The sequence below is a fragment of the Ovis canadensis genome, chromosome 4 (genome assembly GCF_042477335.2).
Source record: "Ovis canadensis isolate MfBH-ARS-UI-01 breed Bighorn chromosome 4, ARS-UI_OviCan_v2, whole genome shotgun sequence".
Taxonomy (NCBI): Eukaryota; Metazoa; Chordata; class Mammalia; order Artiodactyla; family Bovidae; genus Ovis; species Ovis canadensis.
The window spans coordinates 35,070,868-35,095,479 of record NC_091248.1 but is presented as its reverse complement, the minus strand read 5'-3'; the positions used below and the strand labels follow the sequence as shown (position 1 = coordinate 35,095,479).

Genomic DNA, 24,612 nt, shown 5'->3' with positions numbered 1-24,612 from the left:
GAATCCTAAAACTTTATGTGATAGCACTAGTGGTAAACAGTGAAACTGAAATAAATTTTTCTAAATTATTATTAATAATAAAACATTTCAGTCACCTAGCTAAAGTATTGAATTATCTTCATATTCTATTTTTTAAGTGCTATAATATTGCTTTATGTGAGGAGGCACTCAAAAACTATCATCCAAAAATGCATGAAAATGTATTTTAGAAGTAAGGGAATTATTAATAAAAGTACTACAATTGTGATTTTTTTCTTTCTAAATATTTCTCACTTTTGTATGCCTAATTTTATATATATATTTTTTTAAATAAAGAGGGCTCAGATTATATAAACTCATAAAACTTGATTCTGTCCCTTAAGGAATTTACAAAGAATTCCAAAAGGAGAATCTTTAGGAAGGAAAAAGTAATCCAACAACCTCTTTGTCATGACTTTCTAACTTGAATCCTGATGCTGTCACCACAGTCAGCTTTCAGGGAGACAGATTAATTTCTCTTTATTTAAATCCCTTTAAATTTCCTTTCTTGAATAAAGAAAGTTTGCATCAAAAATATTACAGTTAGACATTTTTTCATGGTAGTGTCAGTTCAGTTCAGTTGCTCAGTCATGTCCAACTCTTTGTGACCCCATAAACCGCAGCACGCCAGGCCTCCCTGTCCATCATCAACTCCCGGAGTTCACCCAAACTCATGTCCATTGAGTCGGTGATGCCATGCAACCATCTCATCCTCTGTCGTCCCCTTCTCCTCCCGCCCTCAATCTTTCCCAGCATCAGGATCTTTTCAAATGAGTCAGCTCTTGACATCAGGTAGCCAAAGTGTTGGAGTTTCAGCTTCAGCATCAGTCCATCCAATGAACACCCAGGACTGATCTCCTTTAGGATGGACTGGTTGGATCTCCTTGCAGTCCAAGGGACTCTCAAGAGTCTTTTCCAACACCACAGTTCAAAAGCATCAATGGTTCGGCACTCAGCTTTCTTCACAGTCCAACTCTCACATCCATACATGACTACTGGAAAAACCATAACCTTGACTAGATGGACCTTTGTTGATAAAGTAATGTCTCTGCCTTTTTTTTTTTTTAAATTTGCCAGCACATCAAAAAGAACTTTTATTCTGATTTGAATAGCCTCTTATGCACTCATGCTTTCTTGCCAGATGCCTTTGGAGCAGGGGCTTTCTGGGATGGAGCTTTCTGACCCTTCTGAGTTTTAGGAGGAAGTGCTGATTTCTGGCCTACAGCTTTCTGGGCAGGAACCTTCTGGGCTGGAGCCTTCTTACCCTCAGTGGTGATCTTTTTAGCTGGAACCTTGGCAGCAGCAGCAGCTACTGCAGCTGCCCCTTAGCAAGAAGGGCTTTCTTGGGAGAAGCTTTCAGGAGAGCTGCCTTTTGAAGTTCCTTAACTTCAATCTTGATTAGTCTGTTCCTCATTTACTTTGCCTTCATGATTTTGTAACAATCAAAATCTGCCATCTTCGCTTTCTTTTCTCTGGCTTCAATCTTCTTGGCCCACCTTGTGGCTGCCCACTTTGCATTGATATCTGCCTTCTCCCAGGCTTCCCGGACATACTTCTGGCAGGCACTGTGTGGGAACTTAAGGATGAAGTCAGTGAGCTGTATGCCTTTGAAAGGCATAGCTTGTCTCCTAACTTAAGTGCAAGGTCCATCCACCAAAGCCCTGTTCTGATCAATAACATCTACAATCATGACCAGCTTCCTGACATGAGGCCCAAAGAAGATGTAGGACATTCGACCAACTTCTATGAAGTGTCTGAACACCACATTGGAGGGATTCGGTGAGAGGATTGTCTGCTTTTTAATATGCTCTCTAGGTTGGTCATAGCTTTTCTTCCAAGGAGTAAGTGTCTTTTAATTTCATTGCTGCAATCACCATCTGCAGTGATTTTGGAGCCCCTCACAATAAAGTCTGTCACTGTTTCCACTGTTTTCCCATCTATTTGCCATGAAGTGATGGGAAAGTGCTGTACTCACTATGCCAGCAAATTTGGAAAGCTCAGCAGTGGCCACAGGACTGGAAAAGATCAGTTTTCATTCTGATCCCAAAGAAAGCCAATGCCAAGGAATGCTCAAATTACAGCACAATTGCACTCATCTCACACGCTACTAAAGGAATGCTTAAAATTCTCCAAGCCAGGCTTCAGCAACACATGAACTGTGAACTTCCAGATGTTCAAGCTGGTTTTAGAAAAGGCAGAGGAGCCAGAGATCAAATCGCCAACATCCAATGGATATGGAAAAAGCAAGAGAGTTCCAGGAAAACATCTATTTCTGCTTTATTGACTATGCCAAAGCCTTTCACTGCGTGGATCACAATAAACTGTGGAAAATTCTGAAAGAGATGGGAATACCAGACCACCTAACCCACCTCTTGAGAACTCTGTATGTAGGTCAGGAAGCAACAGTTAGAACTGGACATGGAACAACAGACTGGTTCCAAATAGGAAACGGAGTACATCAAGGCTGTATATTGTCACCCTGCTTATTTAACTTATATGCAGAGAACATCATGAGAAATGCTGGGCTGGAAGAAGCACAAGCTGGAATCAAGATTTCCAGGAGAAATATCAATAACCTCAGATATGCAGATGACACCATGCTTATGGCAGAAAGTGAAGAAGAACTAAAGAGCCTCTTGATGAAAGTTAAAGAGGAGTGTGAAAAAGTTGGCTTAAAGCTCAATATTCAGAATACTAAGATCATGGCATCTGGTCCCATCACTTCATGGCAAAAAGATGGGGAAACAGTGGAAACAGTGGCTAACTTTATTTTTCTGGGCTCCAAAATCACAGCAGATGGTGAGTGCAGCAATGAAATTAAAAGAAATTTACTCCTTGGAAGAAAACTTATGACCAACCTAGATAGCATATTAAAAAGCAGAGACATTACTTTGTCCACAAAGGTCCGTCTAGTCAAGGCTACGGTTTTTCTAGTGGTTGTGTATGGATGTGAGAGTCGGACTATGAAGAAAACTGAGTGCCAATGAATTGATGCCTTTGAACTGTGGTGTTGGAGAAGACTGTTGAGAGTCCCATGGACTGCAAGGAAATCCAACTAGTCCATCCTAAAGGAGATCAGTCCTGGGTGTTCTTTGGAAGGACTGATGTTAATGCTGAAACTCCAATACTTTGGCCACCTGAAGCGAAGAGCTGATTCATTTGAAAAGACCCTGATGCTCAGAAAGATTGAGGGTGGGAGGAGAAGGGGACATCAGAGGATGAGATGGTTGGATGGCATCACCAACTTAGTGGGCATGGGTTTGGATGAACTCTGGGAGTTGGTGATGGACAGGGAGGCCTGGCATGCTGCGGTTCGTGGCGTTGCAAGGAGTCAGACATGACTGAGTGACTGAACTGAACTGAACTGATGGGACCAGATGCCATGATCTTAGTTTTCTGAATGTTGAGCTTTAAGCCAACTTTTTCACTCTCCTCTTTCACTTTCATCAAGAGGCTCTGTAGTTCTTCTTCACTTTCTGCCATAAGGGTGGTGTCATCTGTGTATCTGAGGTTATTGATATTTCTCCTGGAAATCTTGATTCCAGCTTGTGCTTCTTCCAGCATATAAGTTATAAGTACTCTGCATATAAGTTAAATAAGCAGAGTGACAATATACAGCCTTGACATACTCCTTTTCCTATTTGGAACCAGTCTGCTGTTTCATGTCCAGTTCTAACTGTTGCTTCCTGACCTACATATAGGTTTCTCAAGAGGCAGGTCAGGTGGTCTGGTGTCTTTTTCAGAATTTTCCACAGTTTGTTGTGATCCACACAGTCAAAGGCTTTGGCATAGTCAATAAAGCAGAAATAGATGTTTTTGTGGAACTCTCTTGCTTTCTCGATGATCCCGAAAATGTTAGCAATTTGATCTCTGGTTCCTCTGCCTTTTCTAAAACCAGCTTGAACATCTGGATGTTCATGGTTGATGTACTGCTGAAGCCTGGGTTGGAGAATTTTGAGCATTACTTTACTAATGCTAGTAGTGTCAGGGGAGTGTGTAATTTCCTCATTCTGTCTCATCACAACAAAAATTTGTAGTAATGGATGTTAAGCACTCAGCATGTCACAGCTCTTGGACAGTGTTATAGCTCCATGTTACAGCTCAGTTTTATTTAGAAAATACATCCTCCAGGTGTGAGGGCATGCCCACCCAATAGACACAAAGAGAGAGAGAGAAAGAGAGTGCGAGAGAGAAAGAGAGAGAGAGAGCGCATGTGGGAGAGAGACCCTGGCCCTTTGGCTCCTCTTTTTATGTGTTTTTCCTCCCCCTGGGCCTGCCCTATGGAAATCGGGCTAGCCAGGGGTGCTGTTTGTTCTACTGAGGTTCTCACTCCAGTACTCGGACCTTTCTTTGTGCTATTTAGGCGGGCTTTTCCCTTCCTTGTTTTTTCAGTTCAGTTCAGTCACTCAGTCCTGTCCGACTCTTTGCAACCCCATGAATTGAGCACGTCAGGCCTCCCTGTCCATCACCAACTCCCAGAGTTCACTCAAACTCATGTCCATCGAGTTGGTGATGCCATCCAGGCCTCTCATCCTCTGTTGTCCCCTTCTCCTCCTGCCCCCAATCCCTCCCAGCATCAGAGTCTTTTCCAATGAGTCAACTCTTCACATGAAGTGGCCAAAGTACTGGAGTTTCAGCTTCAGCATCATTCCTTCCAAAGAACACCCAGGACTGATCTCCTTTAGGATGGACTGTTTCGATCTCCTTGCAGTCCAAGGGACTTACAAGAGTCTTCTCCAATACCACAGTTCAAAAGCATCAATGCTTCGGCACTCAGCTCTCTTCACAGTCCAACTCTCACATCCATACATGACTACTGGGAAAACCGTAGCCTTGACTAGATGGACTTTTGTTGGCAAAGTAATGTCTCTGCTTTTGAATACGCTATCTAGGTTGGTTATAACTTTCCTTCCAAGGAGTAAGCATCTTTTAATTTCATGGCGGCAATCACCATCTGCAGTGATTTTGGAGCCCCCCAAAATAAAGTCTAATACTGTTTCCACTGTTTCCCCATCTATTTCCCATGAAGTGATGGGACCGGATGCCATGATCTTTGTTTTCTGAATGTTGAGCTTTAAGCCAACTTTTTCACTCTCCTCTTTCACTTTCATCAACAGGCTTTTTCGTTCCTCTTCACTTTCTGCCATAAGGGTGGTGTCATCTGCATATCTGAGGTTATTGATATTTCTCCCGGCAATCTTGATTCCAGCTTGTGCTTCTTCCAGCCCAGCGTTTCTTATGATGTACTCTGCATATAAGTTAAATTAGCAGGGTCACAATATACAGTCTTGATGTACTTCTTTTCCTATTTGGAACCAGTCTGTTGTTCCATGTCCAGTTCTAACTATTGCTTTCTGACCTGCATATAGGTTTCTCAAGAGGTAGGTCAGGTGGTCTGGTATTCCCATCTCTTTCAGAATTTTCCAGTTTATTGTGATCCACACAGTCAAAGGCTTTGGCACAGTCAGTAAAGCAGAAATAGATGTTTTTCTGGAACTCTCTTGCTTTTTCGATGATCCAGTGGATGTTGGCAATTTGATCTCTGGTTTCTCTGCTTTTTCTAAAACCAGCTTCTGGACTCCTTTTTCCTATTCTAACTACCTAACAGTAGGATTATGAGTGGCTTTTAAAATATATCTTCTTTTGACATTGTTTATATTCTCTACATTGAAAAGTACTTTTATTTTAGAAATTAAAACTGTTTTTTTAAAGAACTTGGCTCAAGCACAAAGTGAAAACTATTTTTGTTCTCATTAGCATGGTTCAATTGGTACTAAATTTACATGATTGAATATTTATTTACTACAGGGCCTAGAATTAACTAATTTGTTACAATGTTAATTTTAAATGCATGAAAAAAAGAAACTGAAAAAATCATATGATATGTGCTAAATATTTAATCTTACAGAGCATTGTTGTTTGAGGGAAACAGTTTATACTTTGTATATTATCTTGCATGTCTTATCCTGTTTGAGCAATCTGTGCAGAGATTTGCGTGATTACCTCAGAAGTCTTCCCTCCTCTCTTGCTTCTTAGGTCTGTTGTCTGCATAGACCTCCTGTGGAGAGAAGTGAGGGATAATTGGGGTTAAAGGCTATGGTGTACTAAATCTTTGTGCCCCCATTTCTCACGTTGAAATTCTAACCCCTATTTTGATGGTTTAAGAGGTGGGTTCTTTGGGAAGTAACTGGGTCTAGATTAGGTCATGAAGGTGGGGCGCTCATGAGCCGATTAGTGCCCTTAAAGGAAGAGACAGCAGAGTTTGACTTTGCCATGCTATGATACAGCAAGAAGGTCATCTGCAAACAAGGAAGAAGGTTTTCACCAGACACTGTATCTGCTGGTACCCTGATCGTGGGCTTCTCAGGCTCCAGAACTGTCAGAAATATGTTTGTTGTTTAAGCCACCGAGTCTGAGGTATTTTGTTAGAGCAGCTTGAGCAAACTGAGACAAGAGACCCATCACTGGGGGGAGTGTTGCATGGCTGGTATTCCTCCAAGTTTCCAGAAAAGACAAACAACCTTCCACACACCATCTCCTTGCACCATCTCTCTCTCTTATTTTCTCTTTCTCTCTGAATAATGGTTATCTTCCCACAGGGAGATAATTCCCATTCACATGTAGGAAGTACTTCAACCTCTATTGGTGACAATACCCCTTGAAGAGAGAGCTTCTCTTTGTTCTTTATGAATGCTTGAGTTAGCAAAGCTATTTCAGGGTTCAAACCAAGCCTCTAGAAGCCTGTGCTGCCTAGCTTCAAGGTTTTAGGAAGAGGGATTTTGCTACAGAGAGAGGAACTTGCCTTCCAAAAGGGAACTGGAAGGCGGAAGAGTGTGCCAGGCAGTTTTTGACGAAAAACTGAAACGGCTGGAGGATACAAAAGGATGAATGAGAACTTCTGAGGTACTTATTGTGAAATGTGCAATATAGGCCCTCTCTTTTGAATCCTGGGTGACACTATTAAGAAATCTTTGATTTGATGTATAGGCTTGAAGCCTCTTCACTCTTTGGAAAAGGAGGCTTAAACAAGAGCTAAGACCTGGGTTCCATGGGTAAAGAAGCCAGAGGTCAGCAGGAGTGCTGACACCTGGGTCACTTACAATAAATTCTGGTGAATAAATGAATGATAAGAATCAAGACACACAAGAATTATTTCAATAAAACTGTATGAAAGTACATAGAGATGTAGGTAAAATGTGAAGATGACTGATTTATTATAGAATGGATATAGGATTTATGGCCAAAGATCTATGGATTTGAGAGCTCTGTATGTTGTTTGCTTGTTGTGTATTCTTGACAAGTAATTTCAATTTTCCAAGTTTCTGTTTTCTATCTGTAAAATATCTGTTGCCTCTATCTGTAAAATAGGGGCAACAATTTGTATAACTTATCTGAATAGTTTTTGGTAAGAATTTTTAATAAATGGTGCGAAAGTGCATTATTAGAAACCTGAAACTCTTAGGTAGGAAGTTAGGCATGAGCAACAAGGGGTTGCCTAGAAAAGACTCAAGCTGAACTTTAAACTCCACCCCAGACATACCCTAGTGTAGCCCAAGAGAGCTCACAGATATGCTACACATTAATCACAGAAACTTCTTGAACTCTAGCACATGTGCCCTTAAAACACAGCTGTGTCCTCAAGTGACTTCAGGCAGTCGGGAGTTCCTTAATTGTCATAAATATTCTATATATACATATGATTATAATAGACAGAATTATGGGAAAGGCATGCATATCAGAGCCTGTTGTTATGTAACTTGCAATTGTCAATCAAAACTGTCAGTCCATACCCACCTAAATGAATATGTAAATGTCCTGTCTTGAAAACTCCCACACCTCATCATTCCTGGGCCAGTGCCTCTCTTGGCCTGGCCTACCTCTTCCTTGTGGTGTTATTTCTGCTCCTTACTTAATAAACTTGTTTTTGCCACAGGTAAGACCTCAGATTCTTCTTTGTGGCCTTACCAAGAACCTAGGCCCACAAGGGAGGGTCCTCTTTGATCCTCCTCCATGCTATAACAGAACCCTTATATAAATGGCCACTCTAGTCTATGAGTAGAAAACAAGGTCATATTTTTTCCCACTATATGGTAACACTAAATCCCACTAGTCCAACTAATAAAATTAGCTCTAAGCTTCTTCCTAGTGTTTTAAGTTTTCCAGGCTATTGCCTCACATGTATCCAGGACTCAGAGCTATCCTTCTGTGGGAAAACTGCTGATGCTTCCCCAAGCCTTGGTACAGGAAAGACACTGTGTGCTCCCACTTCCCACAGTACAACTGAGAGCAGGCTGTGACTTTTATCATCTAGAATTTGTTGAAGCGTCGCATTAAAATAGGAGCATTACTTCTAGGGCAACTTCCAATTTGCATTAGAGTCTGTTAAACTAATTAAACAACATGAATCATTAGGCTGAGATGGCTCTAATGCCATGGCAGCGATGTAAGCAAACCAAAATCTAAGCCTGTAAATGCCTCAAGGTTAAGAAATCAAAACCCAAGGTCAACCAATCACAGTTTAGGCTTTAAGCAACCGCCAATCAATAATCTCTTTGTTTTGCTTCTCTCTTTTCTGTAGAAGAGTCTCTTCCAGAGCTCCTATCCATGGAGCATTCTTAACCACTTCCAGTTTGGCACTGTCTGATTCCAATCAACTTCTGCTCAAATAAACTCATGAAGTTTTTTTTAAACTTCATTTTATACTGGAGTATAATTGATTAACAATGTTGTGAGAGTTTCAGGGAAACCCCACTTTCATAGTTGATTAACAATGTTGTGATGGTTTCAGGTGTACAGCAAAGTGATTCAATCATAAATATACATGTATCAATTCTTTTTCAAATTATTTTCCTAGTTAGATTATTACAGAGTTTTGTAAATTTGTAAAATTTTTAATATGCCTCAGTAAGTCTTTTAACAAGTCCCTGAGAGGCAAGCCATTCTCTACAAAGGAGAAGCCAATTCATCTATCACTGAAGGCACCAGGCATTTTCTCACCTCACAGTCTGGGCCCAACTACCTATTCTCTAAGGAGAAAGCAGATTCTTACCTGCCAGGGCCAAGGCCTTTCTCATTTCCTTTCTCACACTTAAATCCTTACTGGGTTTCTTGACAGTGAAAACATATCCCTTCCCTTTAGCTTGGTACTTTTACCACAAGGAAGATCCAGTCCTGTGAACCACTGCAGACCGTCAAAGTATTTGATGATACATTTTTCTGAGTCTGATTTGTTGTGTACACACATGCACACACACAGAGTTCAGTTCAGTCGCTCAGTTGTATCCGCCTCTTTGCAACTCCATGGACAGAGCACGCCAGGCCTCCCTGTCCATCACCAACTCCTGGAGCTTACTCAAACTCATGTCCATTGAGTCAGTGATGCCACCTAACCATCTCATCCTCTGTCATCCCCTTCTCCTCCTGACTTCAATCTTTCTCAGCATCAGGGTCTTTTCCAAGTAGTCAGTTCTTCACAGCAGATGGCCAAAGTATTGGAGTTTCAACTTCAGCGTCAGTCCTTCCAATGAAGATTCGGGACTGATTTCCTTTAGGATTGACTGGTTTGATCTCCTTGCAGTCCAAGAGACTCTCTCTCTCACAAACACACACACACACACACAGACAACTAATGCAGTACAAATAGTCCATTCCACCCTATATGCTGTGCCATCAAAATTCCATCTTTCTAGCTTACAATCTTTGGTCCAGTTAGCTGGGTTCGAGGGAAAATGATCCTGATAGTCTATAAGCAAAATACATGGCTAAGATTATCTCCCAGGGAGAAAATGATTGTGTTCAGCATATGGCCTCTCCTTGCACTGATTTAACACGTTTCCTGGTCTGAAACATCTGCTTTAGGCTATTTCATTGTACTGTGATTCCCCAGGAACTATGAGGCAGCAATAACTTCCAATAAAAAGCCTTACCAAAGGAATCCTCCCCAGAAAAAAGGAACCTTTGCCTGAGAGACAAAGCACTGTCTCTATCCAAGGAGGCAGGATCTATCTGTAATTTTCCCCAAAGGCAGTTTTTCCAGCTACAGAAAAGTATTTAGGTGTCATGCTCTGCTCAATGTCTTATATATTATATAACCATTGCTTACTATAATTTAAAAGATTAAAATGACAGAAAATGCTCTTAATATATAATACAAATATATGATTAAATGTAAAGTATATCTTAGAATTTGAATACTTATGCTTTTTTATAACTTCTAGAATAAACAATAGAATAAGTTGTTACATTATCAACAAACATTAAAAAGTCAAACATGTTGGCATTTTGTGTGTATATTTAGTAAACAATGTATAATAAAATTTTTCTCTTATTATGAAATTAATGTGCATTATTGTTCAACATGTCTAGATTAAAATATTAGTAAAAAATTTTAGCCCAAAATAATTTTAATGCTTAATGTCCTTATTTACAAATAGTTAGAAAGGTACACATTGTTTAACTGGTTAAAGAGTAAAATGCATCAAGCCAACAGGGTCTTGAGCTATCTTTGAAGCTTATTATGCTGGCCTGCACCAGACAGTGTCTGCATTACTCTCATTGCTAAAAATGTGTAGAACAAAACTGCACTAGGATTAATTTATTTACAAGAAGAAATTAAAACTACGTTTGGTTTTCACATACAGCAGCTCTATGGAGTAACATGCATCTGAATTTTAAGTTTGCAAAGGTATCTGAATAGTTAATTTTTCACGTGCATATTTTGTTGAATGTTTTGGTTCAAGAAAGAATGTTTAAAGCTTTTTTAAAGACTTCAGTTCTTAATGTAACTGTACCCTTCTGCATGGAAAATCATAACCAACATGGCTGCAGTAGACTTCTTAGTGGTATCCAGCACCACTTGCAGAGGGCTGCTTTATATTAATTGTACTTGGGTGTAGGACTCTAGTGTTCTTGGGTGTATTGCATGGGCTGCATTATCTACAGCATTGTACAATAACAACTAGAAGAGGCAGTATACTTCACTGATGCTTGTCTGGTAATATCACTTCTGTGTTATAATGGAAGGTTTTTTGTGATGTATGAAACTTGTGTTTTTTATATATAAATGAGTATAGTTAGATTAGTGTCGTGGTAATGCCTGTTTTCATCTGTAAATAGTTTTAAGTATGTACACGAGGCACTACTTCTGATTTATTGCAGTGTTCAGTCTTAGTTTTTACTTTTATTCTTAAAGCATTCAGTTTTGCTTTCAATTTTATGTACCTTAGTTCTAAAGTTAGATTTGCAGATGTGTACAGATAGTACATATTTATGTATTGCACATAATCATGCTATTCAGCATTGATGCTATATTGTATTATGTAAATAATAAAAGCCATGTACAGAGGGAAAAAAAAAAAAGAAATTTCATTTCCAAATATACTGGCCAATGACTTAGTAGGGTTTTCTACTTGTAATAATCTGTTATGTCATTTCAAATACAGTACCATCATTATAAATTTCTTCATGCCAAAGACTAAAGCACAACCATTCACTTCATACAATGATACAGGTGTATGTAACAATTAAAGTGATGACATACAGCTTTATCTATTATAAACAATAATAATAATATATCATAAAAATAAAAAATTATTATAAAACAATAATTAAATGTAAATAATTAGTCACACAGAAAAAATCTGGAATGATGTAAATTTTTTCTTCATACATTCAATTTTCTAGTTTAAACATCTATTACTTCAACCTTAAAATATAGCTTTCTTGAGTTGATATTAATAGCAAAAATGGCTAAAATGTAAAATCAAATTGGAGAATCAAAAAGACTTTTTTAGGTGTTCATTATGAAAATGTAAATCTAATGAACATAGTTTAAATTACAGATTGGTTAATTATTAATTGAGCCTTTAATTCTCAGAAATAGTGTTAGCTTGTTTAATTGATATTGAGGCCACATTATCTTACTCTGATTTTATATTTTATTCTTGGATCCTTCTGACACCTCTATCTAAAACTAGCACCAGTTTTACTTCCTTTACAGTTGAATAGAATAAAATTATTGATTTTACTTGTTAATTATCTGTTTCCTCTAATAGAATATAAGTTTCACGAGGTCTAGACTTGGCTTTGTTCATTCTAGTACTTCAGTTTCATGCATTGTTTACAGCAGGTATCCAATGAGAAAACTGATAAACTCTGACTCAAAAATGTTTTAATTCAGATTATCTGTCTTTGGTCCATCAAATAGTTCCTGTTGGTGTGTTGCAATGAGCTAGTGATATGTTTTCATCACACTGTTATTATAAATCCTGTTGTTGGTTTTAAACCTAAATGCATTTTCCTATCTTGGATACAGGAAACCTTATCTTATTCACTGTGTGTGCTGACATTATTCTTTGCTTTATTTTATTTTCTCTATTTATGGCCTTTGAATTCAATATATTTATTTTTTCATGTTCTCTTATCATGTTTATTTATAAGGATGCTTTAAATTCTCTTGAAAATGAGAAAGGGGGATAAGGAAGGACATAAAGAAGAGCATACATTTGATACGCACTGGTTATAATTAGAATGACTATAATTTATCACTCAAACCATGGCATTTTGAGAGTGAAATAGAAAGTCTATAATAATTACATCAACAAAACAGCTACTTCCAGAAAAATAAGATGTTGCTCTAATTGTAATAACTTCGTGTTTGGCAAGATACAGAAAATTGTAAATACAAAAATAATGAGCCAGGAAACATGTGCTCTTGCTTGGTCTAGCCAGGTCTTTGGGACAATGACACATGGTCCTCTACTCTCCAACTGGTGTTCTCTATACACGTAGCTTCACTCTCCTTTTTCTATTCCATCCTTATCTGGAATATTTTTTTTACAGAGTACAGAAGTTCAATGGTATCACTCTATTCTCAAGGTACAGATTATTCTTTCTGTATTGTCACGCACTAAATTATCCTATGAACTCATGCAATTCAAGCAAAAGCTGAAAGTTTCTCAGTACAATATTCTCAGTTTCTGTCTCAGAACTCTCCTTGAGGCAAGGAACACAGAGAAGACTATACTAAATACCTAAGCAGAAAAAAGATGAAATATTGGCAGGAAGAGAAAGAAGATGGACTAATATTTCAAAACATTATTCACCAAACCTCTCACAGCTGGGTCCAGTTCAGTTGCTCAGTTGTGTCCAACTCTTTGTGACCTCAAGAACTGCAGCATGCCAGGCCTCTCTGTCCATCACTAACTCCCGGAGCAACTCATGTCCATCACATCAGTGATGCCATCCAACCATCTCATCCTCTGTTGTCACCTTCTCCTGCCTTCAATCTTTCCCAGCATCAGGGTCTTTTCCAAGGAATCAGTTCTTCACATCAGATGGCCAAAGTACTGGAGTTTCAGCTTCAGCATCAGCCCTTCCAATCAAGATTCAGGACTGATTTCCTTTAGGATGGACTGGTTGGATCTCCTTGCAGTCCAAGGGACTCTCAAGAGTCTTCTCCAACACCACAATTCAAAAGAATCAATTCTTCGGCACTCAGCTTTCTTTATAGTCCAACTCTCACATTCACATATGACTACTGGAAAAACCATAGTTTTGACTAGACGGACCTTTGTGGACAAAGTAATGTCTCTGCTTTTTAATATGCTGTGTAGGTTGGTCATAGCTTTTCTTCCAAGGAGCAAGTGTCTTTTTATTTCATGGCTGCAGTCACCATCTGCAGTGATTTTGTAACACAAAAAATAAAGTCTCTCACTGTTTCCACTTCCCCATTTATTTGCCCTGAAGTGATGGGACCAGATGCCACGATCTTAATTTTCTGAATGTTGAGCTTTAAGCCAACTTTTTCACTCTCCTTCACAACTGGGGCCATTCTGGCCTATTTTTCTCCTTAACGTCTTTGCATAAGCAGTGTAAACTAAGACCCAGTGCAGTCAAAAAAAAAAAAAAAGAAAAGAATGCTTCTAACTCTTGTCCATGGCTATATAGACGGAAGATATAAATTATATTTTATTAAAAATTGATTTGTGGATATTTCAGGAAGGCTGATATGCAATACGTGATAAATGCTTCTGGTCAACAAAAAAGATGTCACTAAAAGTGAATAGAAAAAACTTCACAGTTTTGCTCAGCAACCAGCAAACAAAAATGTAGATGCCAGCATGACAGCCTCTATATAGAATAAACTGGAAGGAGTTATACAAAGGCTGACTGAGGAGATACTGAATAATCAAGACAGAAAAGATACTTCAAAGAGTTTCTAGTTCAAGGTGTATTCTCTTCACCTTAGTATTTCTGGAAAATGAGAACTTACATAGTTGTTATTCATATGAAGGCCAAAATATACATTAGAATATGTGGTTTTAACTTCTATGATCAATCATTAATTGTGCACAGACAATTTTCTTCATTTTAGGAGCTTGCTGCCACCTATGGATAAGAATAGAGTTTTACAGTTTGCATCAAGACTGTCCAACATCAGTCCATTGGTGAGGAATAACATAGCAGTGAATTGTAGATATAGCTTGAGTTTCATACATTTCAATTCAGTCAATTCAGTTCAAACAATGTTATCATCAGTATTTAACACTTGATTAGGTACTGGACAATCAGAGATATATAAACAAGGCTTTGATCCTCAAGTAGCTTAGAGTTTAGTAGGTGAGATAAACCTAGAAACAGATCAAATTTCAATACCATGTGATAAAAGAAAATGTTCTGCAGGGAAAGAGCAGAGTTCAGCTCTAATAATGTAAAGGTATAAAGCAGGAAGAGTGAGAGTAAAGGCTGAGAAATTAGACACAGTCCAGATACGGAAAACAGTGTGCTTAAAAGTAGAAAATTATTCAAGTAAATTAATACAACATGTATATTTGTGTGTTGATGGTAATATACAATAAGTTAGGTCCTATATGTGTTGAATGAAGATGTTAATTATATATATCTCAAGCTCCGACAACAGTTCAGGACTGGAGATTGACGTTGATGGGTTGGTGGATATGAATAACAGATAAGGTATGAGAGACTACTATACAGGCAAAGTGAGAACAAGGGGCCAAATAAGGGAGTTTAAGAACATATTTATTGAGAATCAGAAGAGAAAGAAATCTACCAGGAGTTCATAGAGGTAAAACCAGGAGATCCCTAGAGCACTAAAAGAGATTTAAAACTTTTTTACCATGTCACAGGATTCTTGTATAATATCTGATTTAAAAAATGTGTGCACTTGTCCAGTAAAATCAATATAAAATAGTGTTTAATAGAATATGCAATCTTAACTAATAACAGCCAGTATAACCAATATAGTTAGTATTCACTTGTAGAAGTTAATGTCCTTAATATAGTCAGTATTAACTAATATTTACACCCTTGTACCTCTAGTTTTATATTTTCAAATATAGAAATGAAAACTGAAAGTAAGAAAAAAGCATAGTTTATTAGGAAGATGTCATTATTTGATTCTTAATTTTCAGAACAGACTTTTATGTGTGAAATAATGATTATATATTATACTAAATTAATTTAATCTTGTGCTAAAAAAACTTTGACTCATAAAATGATATAGCTATATACAGGATATACACTACAAAGCCCATGCTGCAAAAAAGTGTGAGCAGTGTATCGTAACATCAGAATTTTCCAAGACTCTACGCTGATCCTTTTACGTCTTTGCCTTTGTCTTCAGATTGATGGCAAAGATCAATCTCTTTGGCAAAGTTTGCCCTACTAATAATGTGTGACTGCAGGTTGGCAGCTGTCCTGTTATTCAAGAGAAGGACTCCATGATTCCCATTCTATCTTCAGTGAAAGCTCTAGACACATTAAAATTTCCTTCGAATTTTTTTTTATCTTCACAAAGCTTAAAAACTATCAATCTGGATGAGATCAACAGTTCTAAAAAAGTTATTTTTTATCCAGATATTATATTTTTATTGTTTTTTATTATTGTGCAAATTAGAATGTACAGAAGCTCCAAAATAGGCAGATATTTTTAAAGAAAAAAAATACAGTCTGTAGAAGACATGTTGATAATTATTAATTTGCAAGCAATCCGTCCACAAGCTATGGCTGGCATACCAAATAAAGCTGGGTTCTGTTATTGTAAATAAGGTTTCAATAGAACACAGCTATACCCATTTGTTTATAGATTGTTTATATCTGCTTTTGCCTCACCATAGCAGAGATAAATAGTTTCTACAAAAGATTAGCCAGTAAAATTAAAAATGCTTACTATCTAACCCTGCCAAACCTAGAACAAAAGCTGGACAGCATGCATGGAGCAGAATGATTCTAGTTCAGCTGGGGACTAAATAGTATTTAGAGATCTCTGGCTAAAGTGTTGGTTAAGGCAGCCTTTTGTTCTCTTAGCGCTTATACTCTGATTAGCATATTTACTCTGTTACCAACAACAGAAGAGGATATTTCAATCACTGTGCTTGTAATAATGACCCAGCAAAGATAGTCCAGTAAGAATTGCTGATTATTGAGCACTTGCTCAGCATTAGGCTCAACATTTTATATGCATCACTTTATTTATACAAACTATACCACTCAGTTGCAAATGATTCTATATTATTCCCATTTTCAAGAGGATAAAATGAGGATTGGTTACTTTGTGTAGCATTGTCAGGTCACATTTAAACCAACACCATCAATGTCAAGAGCCTCAATACTTAATATGAAATTAGAGGGCCAAGGAATAAATAGTAGAGGATTGTTCATACCCAGCCTTTGCAGGTAAATTTGTTACAGGTATCATCATATTAGCTAACTTATAAGGAAAGAGGCTTCCCTGGTGGCTCAGACGGTAAAGCGTCTGCCTGCAATGTGGGAGACCCAGGTTTGAGTCCTGGGTCGGAAGATCCCCTGGAGAAGGAAATGGCAATCCACTCCAGCACTCTCGCCTGGAAAATCCCATGGATGGAGGAGCCTGATAGGCTACAGTCCATGGGGTCGCAAAGAGTCGGACACGACTGAGCGACTTCACATCACATCATCACATCAAGGAAAGAGGAAGAGTTAACCAGAAAAATAGGAGAGGCTGGGTATATGAAGGCCATAGACAATCTCTGAACTCCCTAACAATTTTGCAGGGTAATATGTAATTTAGTTTGTTTTGGGGTGTGCTGAGTAGCAAGATTTCATTCATAGGTCATATGAGAAATAATAATACTAAAAATAACAACAGTTCCCCCACTTATTGAGCACATTCTATACCAGGAATGCTAAAGCTTCACATGAACCATTTGTTTCACCCACACAGTAACTCTATGAGGACTTCCCTGGTTGCCCAGTGGTTAAGAATCCACCCGCCAATGCAGGAAACATGGGCTCTGTCCCTGGTCTGGGATAATCCTGCACGTCATGAGGCAGCTGAGCCCATGTCCCACAGCTCCTGAGCCCACATGCCTAGAACTCATGCTCCAAACAAAGGGAAGCCGCCACAACAAGAAGCACATGCAATGGGCTTCAGTGAAGCCCCTCAACGAAGAATAGCCCCTACTGGCTGCACATAGAGAAAGCCCTCCCATGGCAATGAAGACCCAGCACAGCCAAAAATAAATCAATGAATAAATAAAGTAAAACTTTTCTAAAAACACAAAGTCTGTTGCTTATTTAAATTATATGCAGAGTACATCATGTGAAATGCTGGGCTAGATGAATCCCAAGCTGGAATCAAGATTGTCGGGAGAAATATCAACCATCTCAGGTATGGAGATGATACCACTGTAATGGCAAAAAACGAAGAGGAACTAAAGAGCCTCTTGATGAATGTGAAAGAGTGAAAACTGGCTTGAAACTCAGTATTCAAAACACTAAGATCATGGCATCCGGTCCTATCGCTTCAGGGCAAACAGATGGGGGAAATGTGGAAACAGTGTCAAATTTCATTTTCTTGGGCTCCAAAATCAATGTGAATGGTGACTGCAGCCATAAAACTAAAAGAAGCTTGCTCCTTGTAAGAATATCTATGTCAAACTTACACAGTGTTTTAAAAAGCAGAGACATCACTTTGTTGACAAAGGTCCATCTAGTCAAAGCTATGGTTTTCCCAGTAGTCACATATGGATGTGAGAGTTGGGCCATAAAGAAGGCTGAGCACCAAAGAATTGATGCTTTCCAACTGTGGTGTTGGAGAAGACTCTTGAGAGTCCCTTGGGCAACAAGGAGATCAAACCAGTCAATACTAAAGGAAATCAACCCTGAATATTCATTGATTCTGAAGCCGAAGCACCAATACTTTGGCCACCTGATGCAAAGAGCTGACTCATTGGAAAAGACCCTAATGCTGGGAAAAATTAAGGGCAAGAGAAGAAGCGGGTAACAGAGGATGAGATGTTTGGATGGCACCACTGACTCAATGGACGTGAGTTTGAGGAAACTCGGGGAGACAGCGATGGACAAAGAAGCCTGGCATGCTTCAAGGGGTCACAAAGAGTCAGATATGAAATAGTAACTGAACAACAACAATTAAAAAATAACTTTATGAGGCAAATATTATTACTATCCCCATTTTACAGATGTCAAAACAGGTAAAAATAAGTTAAATATATTGCCAGAGTTACCTGGTTAGTATCCCTGGTGTTCAGATGGTAAAGAATCTGCCTGCAATTCGGGAGACCTAGGTTCGATTCTTGGGTTGGGAAGTTCCCATGGAAAAAGGAATGGCAACCTACTTCAGTTATCCTTGCCTGGAGAATCCCTGGGACAGGGAAGCCTGGTGGGCTACAGTCCATGGGATCACAGATAGTCAAACACGACTGAGTGACTAACACTTTCAATTTTCATCTGGTTGGTAAGTGGCAGAGCTAGTTTTCAAAACTTGTCATTCTGAATATAGGTCTCTTAACCACTGCACTGCAGTGCCTTACATTGGGAAACTCCTTGAGTAGGATGTGGTAGCTCTCCGAGGAATGGCAACCTGACAGCAACCCACCCCTACCCAGCTGACTTCAAGTACTGAATTCAATTTTCCGAAGGTAAGGACATAATGAGTCTAGAGAATGGGTTTAAAGAATCAGCTCTATCTTGGAGTGTCCTGCTATGGATTGATTTGAGTGCCTACCTCTCTGAGAGTCTTTAGGAAGTAATAAAGGTTAAATGAGATCAGAAGGAGACTTGCAGATGACCAACATCCTCCCATGGTGGAGAGAGAAATGTCTATTCCTCTTCCTATAAGACCATAATCCAGTCAGACTAGGGCCCACCCTTATGACCTGCAAGACAGACAATGCAGTACTGGAAAACAGTTAGAGAGCACTAATTTATAAAATCTGCCCCACCCCACCCTTTCCCCACACCAGCCCCATGAATGGTCTGTACTGGCTGCCAGGTACTTGAGTTGGAGTTAAACATATGCAGGGGTCAAGGCAAGCACTTGTAACCCACAGGCTATTAATAACTTCCACAGTAGAGCTGTAGTGCCCTTTGGAACCAGAGGGCCTCCTGGCGGCCAGATACTTGAACTTCTAATGAACCCAATGCATGCACTCTGATGGTGTTGTCTGTGTCATGAACACAAGGCTCTAATCTTTAGATTTCCCCATGAAATTCTAGTGCAAACTGCTTTGATTGGGTTTCATATAAAAAGCCAATTTACTTTAAAAAGGGGAAAAGAAAGAGCAATGGAAAGATTTTCTGTTTGAGTTGAAGAATATCAAGAGATCAGTGAGATCAGCCTGATTACAAACAACTTTAAAATCTTCAAATCACACACAGAGGAGAACAGTCCTCTGAAGTTACAAACTATGTTTGGCAGCATTTAGTAGAGATGCAAATGGGTCCCTGAGGGATACAAAAAACCTTGGCAGAGAACGGTAAAGAGAGTTACAAAAAGTTTCATTTAATGGAAAAAGGATAGCTTATCTCTAAAAGGCTCCTCTGGATGGAATTCTCCAGGTAAGAATATTGGAAGGGGTCACTGTTTTCCAGGGCACCTTCCTGACCCAGAAATCGAACCAGTGTCTTCTACTTTGTGGGCAGGTTCTTTACCAGCTGAACTACCAGGGAAGCTTATTTCTAGAGGCAGTCACAGTCACTTAAGAGCACCCAAATCCCTACAACTCAGAGTGACTGAGTCCAAATATAACTTCAAGTTATCTCAGAAGCTTAAAGAATTATGTCACATGGGAATAATACTTTTGATGCAAATGCTCAACTTCAGAAAGCTGAAAGCTTCTGAATGGCAGGAAAGAATGAGAAGCTAAAAGAACAACAACAAAATGCTTGAAAACTTCAACACACAATGGGAACTCTTGTAAGTGATAAAGAGAGAGAGTTAAAATCTCTGAAACTTCCCGATGAGTGTGCCTCGTCTCATTAGAGAAGACTTACACTGATGATGGCAACTCTAAATCAGAGGGGAAAAGGTGGTTCAGAAAAATGAGACAAGATAATCAGTCAGAAGCGGATTTTAATTTCTTTAAACAGAGTTAAAAGAGAAAACAAGTGATAATTTAAAAGTTATTTGAAGACAATTGAATGAAATAAAAGTCTCAAACTGAGAGAGCATCTTTAGAGTATGAAAACGCATATTTTCAACATGAGATTCAAAAGCCTCGACTGAGACTTTAAAAGCTGTCTAAACTATATCACGAATATGAAACGCAGCGTCAACTGAGGGAATTTATGACTTACAATGGAGTGGCACACCCAGAGAGGAAGGCAGTGCAGAAGATGAAGGCAGATATAGGAATGTTGCAGACTCCAGGAGCTAGAAAACACAGGAAAAGAACTCTTCCCTGGAGCATCCAGAGTGTGAGTGCCTGCCAGTTGATTACTGACTTCTGGCTTCCAGAACTGTGGCAAAATACATTTGTTGGTTACAAAAAAAGAGAGAAGAACAGAGTACAAACTTCCCAAAGTTTATGAAAACATTACCTTTACATACTGAGAACTTGATACCTACAGTAACATGGCCGAATGTGGGGAAAGAATCAGAATGCACCACTTCTTTCTAGATACAGGATTTTCTCCTATGACAAAAAAATTTGAAGTTGCTTGGCAGCTCTGTTGACTGAAAGCTCAAAGAGCTAAGAAAATGATCAAAACAGACAAAAATGAGCAGAATCAGAGTTTAGAATCCAGTCTTTGCTGCACCTGGTATTCCACTTGCAGCCCAGGGCAGCTGCCAGAGAGGGTCAGGGAATTTCCTGCATCGTCAATTCACCAGGGGAGGAGGGGGATGCGAGGGCACCGGGTCCAGGGTGACGTGCAGGTTTGATTCAGTTGCTGAGAACATCCATATGTACAGCCAAAGGTCTGTGTGATTTCCTCTCTTTAAAGAAATTTTGACTGACCTTTTTCTAGTGTAGCTGCTGCCCTTTAAATGATGACGCATTTTCTCTTATTAAAGTTTTATATATTATAACTCCTAAAAGAGTAGTTTCAGAATATAGATAGCTGAAACTATAATTCTTATTAAAACATTATTTTCATTTTAGTTGGACCTCCCAGAATTCAATTGTATAAGTATTGTATTTTAAATGAATCATGATCGTGAAGTCGCTCAGTCGTGTCCGACTCTGTGACCCGTGGACTGTAGCCCACCAAGCTCCTCTGTCCATGGGATTCTCCAGGCAAGAATACTGGAGTGGGTTGCCGTTTCCTTCTCCAGGGGATCTTCCCGACCCAGGGATCGAACCCAGGTCTCCCACATGGCAGGCAGACGCTTTAACCTCTGCACCACCAGGGAAGCACTAGTCCATGACAACTGCAGCCATAATTGAAGTGTGACATGACCAGTCAGAGATATTTGAAATATAAAAGTCTATTTCTATATGCTACCCGTTATATGAAGAAATCAGCGCATTTACTTTAATAATCAATGACTGGCTTTGAAAATAATGGTGTAGCCACAACGTTCCGGGAAACAAACTCACTCCGAAGGACAATGCAGATAGTGGAGAGCAGTTTATTACACTGGCGGGCCCAAGGCAGAGTCTCCTCTTAGCCAAGGACCCCGACCAGTTTTTGTGAAAACCTTACACACCCTAAGTGTACATGCCCAAACCCACCTCCCCAAATTCCCTGAAACTAGTCTGAACAACAAAAATAAAGATACAATCAAAGTTAACCCATGATTCATATGCCTTAAGCCTAGGTAGTTAACAGTGGACAATTATCAATAGGCCTGTGGTCATACCCAAAAAGCATACTAACATTTATAATTCTATTTGATTACACAGATAATTAGGGTGTTCTTTTAGGCGATGGAGAATCTAGGTATGAGCCCTGGGGCAATCCATCCGGGGGGTCTGGTTTTCCAGTTGATATGTTGTTTCCATAGATACTGGGCCTATAGCTAAACGTCCACAGTTCAGCCCAAGATGGAGTCCTACTTTAAAGATGCTGTCTGTTCTGTTTCCTCCTTCAATAACAGAAAAAAACACATGAAAATACCAAAACAACAACAGTCCCTTGGCAAATTTTTCTTCATTCTCTTTAGGAATTTTTCTCATGTTTTTGGTGTTCTTAATCTTTTGTCCTGATGCTGGGACAGACTGAAGGCAAAAGAAGGAAACAGCAGAGGATGAGATGCTAGATAGCATCACCAACTTAATAGATATGGATTTGAGCAAACTCCAGAAGACAGTGGAGGACAGAGGAGCCTGGCATACTACAGTTCATGGGGTCATAAAAAGAGTTGGACACAATTGAGCGACAAAACAACAACAATATTTTGAAGATGAGTTCAATATAATTCAGTTGAGTTTCTTCAATAGCCCCAATTAAATCTACTATTAACATTTTTATTGGTTTAATAATAATTTTATAGATTATTTTAGGGTGAGTTGACATTTTTAATGATGTCTCACATCCACAGAAAATCATACATGAGCATTTAATAAACTGTTTTTCATATATTCAGCAGAATTTTCTTCATTCACATGCTACACATTTAAGACTTGTTTTTCAGCATGTTAACCTGCCAATAATTATGCAAATACAACATTTTAAGGTGTTAAGCTTTTTTTCCTTCATTTTTTCCCCCTTTCTTTCCTTCAGTTAGCTTCTTTGCATAACCTCTGAGAGAATGGATAAAACAGGAAGATAACAGAAACTTGTTCCATGTGGTTCCATTTTTATTTTGAAAAGCTTAAACCTTGGAGGAGAGAGAGAGAATTTGGAGAGGGAATAAAATACCTCTGGGAGAAAGATGGCAGGAACCGTCTGTACCCTTTCACCTGTCACCACCTGAAATACAAAGACACATGGGCATACCCTAGACAGACTACCCTAGATTCGGAAAAGGGAGAAGAGAGAGGCAGGGGCAGAATCTTTAAAGGAGTGGCTATAGGGCAGATCTAGGCAGAAAGATCAGGATCAGCCTTGAAGAAAGTTTCCAGTGCCCTGAAGATGGCTATGAAGCAGCAGCAACCTGGGTACACATGACTAGCAAGGCAAAGTCTATTGCAGAGGATAAGAAGAGGGGCAGAAATCCCCAAATTAACAAAGCCTTGCCACTCTGTGGGGCCCCCAGCACTGACAATACCAGGGACATACCACATGAAGCAAGAACTCATCTTCTAAAAATTCCGAGTCGAATACACACTCACAATCCAACCCCACACCAAACACATACACATTAATAATTATCTTGTTATATTGATGATAGATTTCCTCATTTAGCCCAGGTATGCCCCACATCATTGTGTGGACTTGTTAAAAATTATGGCATGATACCACATCCTTCACTTTCTCATGTTCGGTGAGAAATAAAACATTGACACTTCAGTTGTTGCTCTTTATTTTTGTTGAATTCTGTGAGCTAATCAAAAAGTATAGAGCTATGCATATTATTCAATATCTCAGAATTTGTCATTGTTTGTTCCATGTTTTACTAAATTTGGCATGTATTTTCACAGGTTGATATTTAGGAATGAGGTTATCTGTGGCTTAGAGTGTTAAAATATTTATGAACTTTTTAATGTCACATATAACACACATACAGAAATGTAAATAAACCAGAGGTACACAGTGTTCTGTGATATACAAGTACAAAGCGATCTCCTGTTACAGCACCTTATTCAAGAGAGAGAGTATTAACAGCAAGTTCTTCTCAACCACCTCACTCCTTACACAGTTGGTAAGCTTAACCACAAATAAGGTTTGGGTTTATGGGTCTAAAATGCCAATATGACTGCTTCCAATTCTTTTTTCTTTTTCCTTTCAAAATAACATAATTTCCATACACTAAATGTACCCTTTCATGTATAGTTTTGAGAGTTTTCATGAACATAATCTGTGTGCACCCACCTCTATAAGGAAAGTATATAGTATATATCTCACCCCAAAATGTATTAATATCTCTTCATTCCTTTGGAATCAACAAATATCCCATTGTCAGCCCCTGGAATCTACTTACTTGTTCTCTGAGCAGATATACTGCCTTGCAACAATATCATATAAATGGAATCACGCAGTGTATAGCCACTTAAGTTTGTCTATTTTCACATAGCATTATGTAACTGAGACTAATCCTTGGAAAAATGCCATGTTTGCTTTGCAGTTCCAGTGCTGCCTGTTCAGCAACATTTTTTCCAAACATAGCTTGCCAGAGCCACTTCTTTACAAGAAATAAATCACTTTTAATGTTAGGGAGAGACATATAAAGTTTATTAAAATACAGCTTGA

At 38.8% G+C, this 24,612-nt stretch overlaps 1 pseudogene; it reads right to left on the bottom strand.

The window, feature by feature from the left end:
* Window positions 1-1,099: 1,099 nt before the first annotated feature.
* Window positions 1,100-23,628, bottom strand: LOC138439173 (large ribosomal subunit protein eL14 pseudogene; annotated as a pseudogene).
* Window positions 23,629-24,612: the final 984 nt, after the last annotated feature.